The 6,749-nt window shown below is 40.7% G+C and overlaps 1 pseudogene; it reads left to right on the plus strand.

Moving 5' to 3' along the window:
* The first annotated feature begins 249 nt into the window (after positions 1 to 249).
* Positions 250 to 1,372, plus strand: LOC113894710 (annotated as a pseudogene).
* Positions 1,373 to 6,749: the final 5,377 nt, after the last annotated feature.

The following is a 6,749-nucleotide window of genomic DNA, read 5'->3' on the forward strand; positions in this document are numbered from 1 at the left end:
ACCCTATTCAGAAGGTCTTTGCCATCTGATTCATGTGTAAACATGCACTAAACTGTAGATTAATTACGTCATTTATAATATGAATGCCTTAACATTTGCCTTTTAATTTAGTTCATGAATATATTCACCCGAAGAAGGGCTAATGTGACATCTCCAAAAAAACTGCAGTCACAGGGGAAAAGTCAGAAAATAGAACAACAGGTCAGATAAGAGGTTAAGTTAGATGAACTTAGCAGATACGCTTAGGCCATGGTGGTGGTTGTATCCGTGCAGAGCCTGACCGCCCAGGCATCCAAAGTGCTGTGCTGTCCTGCCAGCCTGCAGCCCCAGCTGGCCAGGTTCTGCTGGTCATGGTGCTGGGCCAGCAAGGTGCAAGCCCTGAGGAGGTGTTTGCCGTGTGCACTAGGTGGGGAGCTGGGAGGACGCCCCAGGCGTGCAAGCAACAGCGCCTCACACACCTGAGCCAGGAGGAGAAGGTGCTGCAGAGGAAACTAAAAGACAGAGTAGCAGCTCAGACAGCCAGAAACCGAAAGAAAGCTAAGATGAGTGAGCTGAAACAACAAATGGTAGATAAGGGAGAAGAAAACTAGAAACTTTGCTAGAAAATTAGCTTTTACAAGATAAAACTCCTGGCCTCATTTGTAGTTGAGAACCAGAAGTTAAGACAGCTCCTGGGAATGGATGACTGAAGAGGAAGCAGAGACCAGGGGGAATGGAGCCAGGCCAGTGGCCTCCTCTGCTGAGTCCACAGCAGGTGCAGAACCAGTCGTTACCCCTCTAGAACATTCCTGGTGGATTCTCACGGTGTTGACTGTTCAGACTCTGAGTCTGATATCCTGTTTGACACTTTCTTCAACCTGGACCCAGTCATGTTCCTCAGATGTCCTTCCCCAGAGTCTGCCAGACTGGAGTAGCTCCCATATGCGGACTCAGAAGGACCCAATACCTTACTGACTTCCCCTTGTCCATCTCTGAGGATGTCATCAGCCAAGCTGAAAGCCATTAATGAACTGATTTGCTTTGACCACGTATGTATAAAGGACTTAGTCTTAGAGATACCCTCTGAGATAGAGAGCCAAGTTAATGTGGTAGTGAAGATTGAGGAAGCACCTTTCAGTCCCTCAGAAAAAGATCACCCTGAATTCACTGTCTCAGTGAAGGAAGAATTTGTAGAAGATGACTTCATTCCGAAGCTGGATATCTCAGATCTGCTTTCAATCAGCCACTGCCTAAAGGCATCTTCCTGCCTACTGGATGCTTGTGGTGACTGTAGCTATGAGGGTTCCCCTTCTCTCTTGAGTGACAGGTCCTTTCTGACCATTCTTGAGAAGACCCTTTTGCCAGTGAACTCCCCTGGCTGATTAGTGTCTAAAGAGTGATCCAATATTGACCCTCTTTTCTTGACAATTACACGGCCTGGAGGACAGCACAGAGGCCTGTGCTTCATCCAAAAAGCCAAAGCACAGGGTGTATGGTCCTAGATAATTCCTCAAAAGTATTGGTTCAAAACTCATCAGATCAGATCAGATCAGATCAGTCACTCAGTCGTGTCTGACTCTTTGTGACCCCATGAATCACAGCACGCCAGGCCTCCCTGTCCATCACCAACTCCCAGAGTTCACTCAGACTCACGTCCATCGAGTCAGTGATGCCATCCAGCCATCTCATCCTCTGTCGTCCCCTTCTCCTCTTGCCCCCAATCCCTCCCAGCATCAGAGTCTTTTCCAATGAGTCAACTCTTCACATGAGGTGGCCAAAGTACTGGAGTTTCAGCTTTAGCATGATTCCTTCCAAAGAAATCCCAGGGCTGATCTCCTTCAGAATGGACTGGTTGGATCTCCTTGAGGTCCAAGGGACTCTCAAAAGTCTGCTCCAACACCACAGTTCAAAAGCATCAATTCTTCGGTGCTCAGCCTTCTTCACAGTCCAACTCTCACATCCATACATGACCACAGGAAAAACCATAGCCTTGACTAGCCGGACCTTTGTTGGCAAAGTAATGTCTCTGCTTTTGAATATGCTATCTAGGTGGTCATAACTTTCCTTCCAAGGAGTAAGCATCTTTTAATTTCATGGCTGCAGTCACCATCTGTAGTGATTTTGGAGCCCAGAAAAATAAAGTCTGACACTGTTTCCACTGTTTCCCCATCTATTTCCCATGAAGTGATGGGACCAGATGCCATGATCTTTGTTTTCTGAATGTTGAGCTTTAAGCCAACTTTTTCACTCTCCACTTTCACTTTCATCAAGAGGATTTTTAGTTCCTCTTCACTTTCTGCCATAAGGGTGGTGTCCTCTGCATATCTGAGGTTATTGCTATTTCTCCCAGCAATCTTGATTTCAGCTTGTGCTTTTTCCAATCCAGCGTTTCTCATGATGTACTCTGCATGTAAGTTAAATAAACAGGGTGACAATATACAGCCTTGACGTACTCCTTTTCCTATTTGGAACCAGTATGTTGTTCCATGTCCAGTTCTAACTATTGCTTCCTGACCTGCATACAAATTTCTCAAGAGGCAGGTCAGGTGGTCTGGTATTCCCATCTCTTTCAGAATTTTCCACAGTTTATTGTGATCCACACAGTCAAAGGCTTTGGCTTAGTCAACAAAGCAGAAATAGAGGTTTTTCTGGAACTCTCTTGCTTTTTCTATGATCCAGCGGATGTTGGCAATTTGATCTCTGGTTCCTCTGACTTTTCTAAAACCAGCTTGAACATCTGGAATTTCACGGTTCACATATTGCTGAAGCCTGGCTTGGAGAATTTTGAGCATTACTTTACTAGCGTGTGAGATGAGTGCCATTGTGCGGTAGTTTGAGCATTCTTTGGCATTGCCTTTCTTTGGGATTGGAATGAAAACTAACCTTTTGCAGTCCTGTGGCCACTGCTGAGTTTTCCAAATTTGCTGGCATATTGAGTGCAGCACTTTCACAGCATCGTCTTTCAGGACTTGGAATAGCTCAACTGGAATTCTATCACCTCCACTATCTTTGTTCGTAGTGATGCTTTCTAAGGCCCACTTGACTTCACATTCCAGGATGTCTGGCTCTAGGTCAGTGATCACACCATCGTGATTATCTGGTTCATGAAGATCTGTTTTGTACAGTTCTTCTGTGTATTCTTGCCATCTCTTCTTAATATCTTCTGCTTCTGTTAGGTCCATACCATTTCTGTCCTTTATTGAGCCCATCTTTGCATGAAATGTTCCCTTGGTATCTCTAATTTTCTTGAAGAGATCCCTAGTCTTTCCCATTCTGTTGTTTTCCTCTATTTCTTTGCATTGATTGCTGAAGAAGGCTTTCTTATCTCTTCTTGCTATTCTTTGGAACTCTGCATTCAGATGTTTATATCTTTCCTTTTCTCCTTTTTTTCGCTTCTCTTCTTTTCACAGCTATTTGTAAGGACTCCCCAGACAGCCATTTTGCTGTTTTGCATTTCTTTTCCATGGGGATGGTCTTGATCCCTGTCTCCTGTACAATGTCACAAACCTCTGTCCATAGTTCTTCAGGCACTCTGTCTATAAGATCTAATCTCTTGAATCTATTTGGCACTTCCACTGTATAATCATAAGGGATTTGATTTAAGTCATATCTGAATGGTCTAGTGGTTTTCCCTACTTTCTTCAATTTAAGTCTGAATTTGGCAATAAGGAGTTCATGGTCCGAGCCACAATCAGCTCCTGGTGTTGTTTTTGCTGACTGTATATAGCTTCTCCATCTTTGGCTGCAACGAATATAATCAGTCTGATTTCGATGTTGACCATCTGGTGATGTCCATGTATAGAGTCTTCTCTTGTGTTGTTGGAAGAGGGTGTTTGTTATGACCAGTGCATTTTCTTGGCAAAACTCTATTAGTCTTTGCCCTGCTTCATTCCATATTCCAAGGCCAAATTTGCCTGTTACTCCAGGTGTTTCTTGACTTCCTACTTTTGCATTCCAGTCCCCTATAATGAAAAGGACATCTTTTTTGGGTGTATGGTCCTAGATAATTCCTCAAAAGTATTGGTTCAAAACTCACAGGTCACCCCAAGTATTGTCTTTTGATATTCAGAGGTCTAGGGTATGCAGATACATTACTATAATCAGAATTACAGCTTCTGAGGGTGTACCTTTATCTTAAGGGCAGTGATTTTCCCTGAAGTACTTACACAAGGGTCCCTGGACCAGTGTCTTAGACATGGAATTAATGAACAGCCCTCTGTCATTTCTCTTTCCCTTTCTCAGCATTCCAGACTTGCCTCCAATTTTAGGTCCTTTGGTTTGCTTCTGCAAGCAGAATACCTACCAGAGGGGACTCCTTTTCCCCCATGTACAGTTCAAGTAAATATCAAGAATGTTTTGTAAATTATAGAAATTTGTTATATAAATACTTGATGGAATCTTTCCCTGCAAATGTAACTTTTGGAAGGTGCTTTCTCTGCTTATTTAAAACTACCTGTGCAATTAAAAAGTACAATGAAGAAAAAAAATAGATGAAACCAACACTATCAGGAGAAATACCTTCCACCTAGGAAAAGTTGTCCCAGAGAATGACATCTGTCAAAACTTCTGGGACTGGGTACCTGTGTTTTTTGATAACCCTAGTCTTTGTGCTTTTCCACTAAAGTTTTTAAATCCTTTTTTTTTTAAATTTCTAGAGCCTGTTATGAATCATTTTATAGATCAAAGCAGAAAGGGAAAACGATCAGCAGTTTATCAAATATATTAGAAAATATAGAAATTCTCAAGATATGTATCAGTCTAAAAGGAAATTACTTCTCAAAAGTAAACACTTGCAAGTGAACATTTGCCTTCCTAAATCACCAAGAACCAACTTTATTGAATCAGCTGGAGCAGTGTTTCATTATTTTCCTGTTGATCAGAATTTCATTAAGCTGTTCTTTAATGCTCCATGACTTTGTTTGCTCTGGATTTACATTGCTCAACCATATCCCTTAAACTTAATTAAGTTTATTTGTTCATGCTTTGTACACTTTTCTTTGTTCTGCAGCAAAAGCAGGTAAAAATCAAGGGACACTCCTTCATCTGTGAAGCTGTCAGTCCGTCATGACTTGAATATTGATTTTGGGGGAGGTTGTGACATTCCCTAGGTGAGCATGTCAGGCTTGTTGACAGAAAGTTCTCTCCTTAATTGAATATGATGCCTGTATGGGAAGTGATGAAGTATGTCAGTGATGTATAAGTTTTCTCTACCACTGGGTGTGCAGTAGAGGGTAATGATATTCCATTGTGTACTGACCAAACTCCACATGCCTTGTCTTATTACTTCAGTATTTTTTCTACTAAAGACTTCAGAGCAATACAATTATTCATCCAAGAGATGATTATGCATTAAAAAAACTTGAAGCATGAAATATCAGATGGGGATAGTCATAAGTGTTTTGCCACATGAGTGATAATTTTAATTTGGTCGCTAAACTTTCAGTGTAGTTTTACTCATCTGTAATATGGGGGTAGTGATCATCCTTCCTATCATTAACTACTTTTCAACAGTATTGTAAAGATTACTTTATGTTCTTAAATGGCTTTTCAAATAAAAAATGCAGAGTGTAAATGTTAGTTTCTAAATCGTATCCCTTCCTGGTCAGAACTAGTTTTTTTCTCTGGTTAACATCTAAAACGCTGCATGAGAAGAAATAAAATTTTAGTTAGCTTTGAAAGAGAGATTACACCTTAAACTTACACAATTTTTACATGCCAATTTTTTCTCTATTTGAAAAAAGAAAGATACACTTCTCAGTACTTTATAAAAATAAACAAAAAGGGGTTTGCTACAATAATTTAACAATTACATTATCTAAATCATTACTTTGTCACTTATGGATTTCTGATACAAAAAAAAAAAAAATACCCTGTATACTGATTTTCAGCCTACCAAATTGCATTCTTTGCACTAAGTTATACAAATTTGCTTAAAATCATTTCTTCTGATAATGAATGCAAAAATATTCTGAGGAAACATTTTGTAGAGTCTGGATTTCTCAAGCTTTCATTTGGCTCAAATATACATTTAAGTGATTGGTCACTAAGGCCTCTGGCTATTTCATATCTGGCAAAATTATAAGGTACAGATTCTCATAAATATGAATAAAAACAGGAGAAGTAATTTCTGCATGTGCTGGTGCCCCTGATTAATCATTAACATTGCTTTGCAGCTAAGCAACAGGATCGGGTGTTAAGAACCTAAAGCATCCAACAGCTTGATCTCCCAACTCCTTGCATGAGTGAAGGTATGTCTGTTATGTTTCCTAATGTCAGTTAGGTTCATGATATGAGATCTGACTAGAAATAGGGAAGAAGGCACTTGCCCTGTACTCTGTCTTGAAATGCCCTCCCCACTGAACCCTCTCCTCCTTTATACTTCTTGTTTTTTTTTTTTTTTTTTCCTTTTTTTTTTTTTTTATTCTTCCAATTTTATTTTATTTTTAAACTTTACATAATTGTATTAGTTTTGCCAAATATCAAAATGAATCCACCACAGGTATACATGTGTTCCCCATCCCGAACCCTCCTCCCTCCTCCCTCCCCATACCATCCCTCTGGGCCGTCCCAGTGCACCAGCCCCAAGCATCCAGCATCGTGCATCGAACCTGGACTGGCAACTCGTTTCCTACATGATATTTTACATGTTTCATTGCCATTCTCCCAAATCTTCCCACCCTCTCCCTCTCCCACAGAGTCCATAAGACTGTTCTATACATCAGTGTCTCTTTTGCTGTCTCGTACACCGGGTTATTGTTACCATCTTTCTA

The sequence above is a fragment of the Bos indicus x Bos taurus genome, chromosome 6 (genome assembly GCF_003369695.1).
Source record: "Bos indicus x Bos taurus breed Angus x Brahman F1 hybrid chromosome 6, Bos_hybrid_MaternalHap_v2.0, whole genome shotgun sequence".
NCBI classification, from domain to species: Eukaryota; Metazoa; Chordata; class Mammalia; order Artiodactyla; family Bovidae; genus Bos; species Bos indicus x Bos taurus.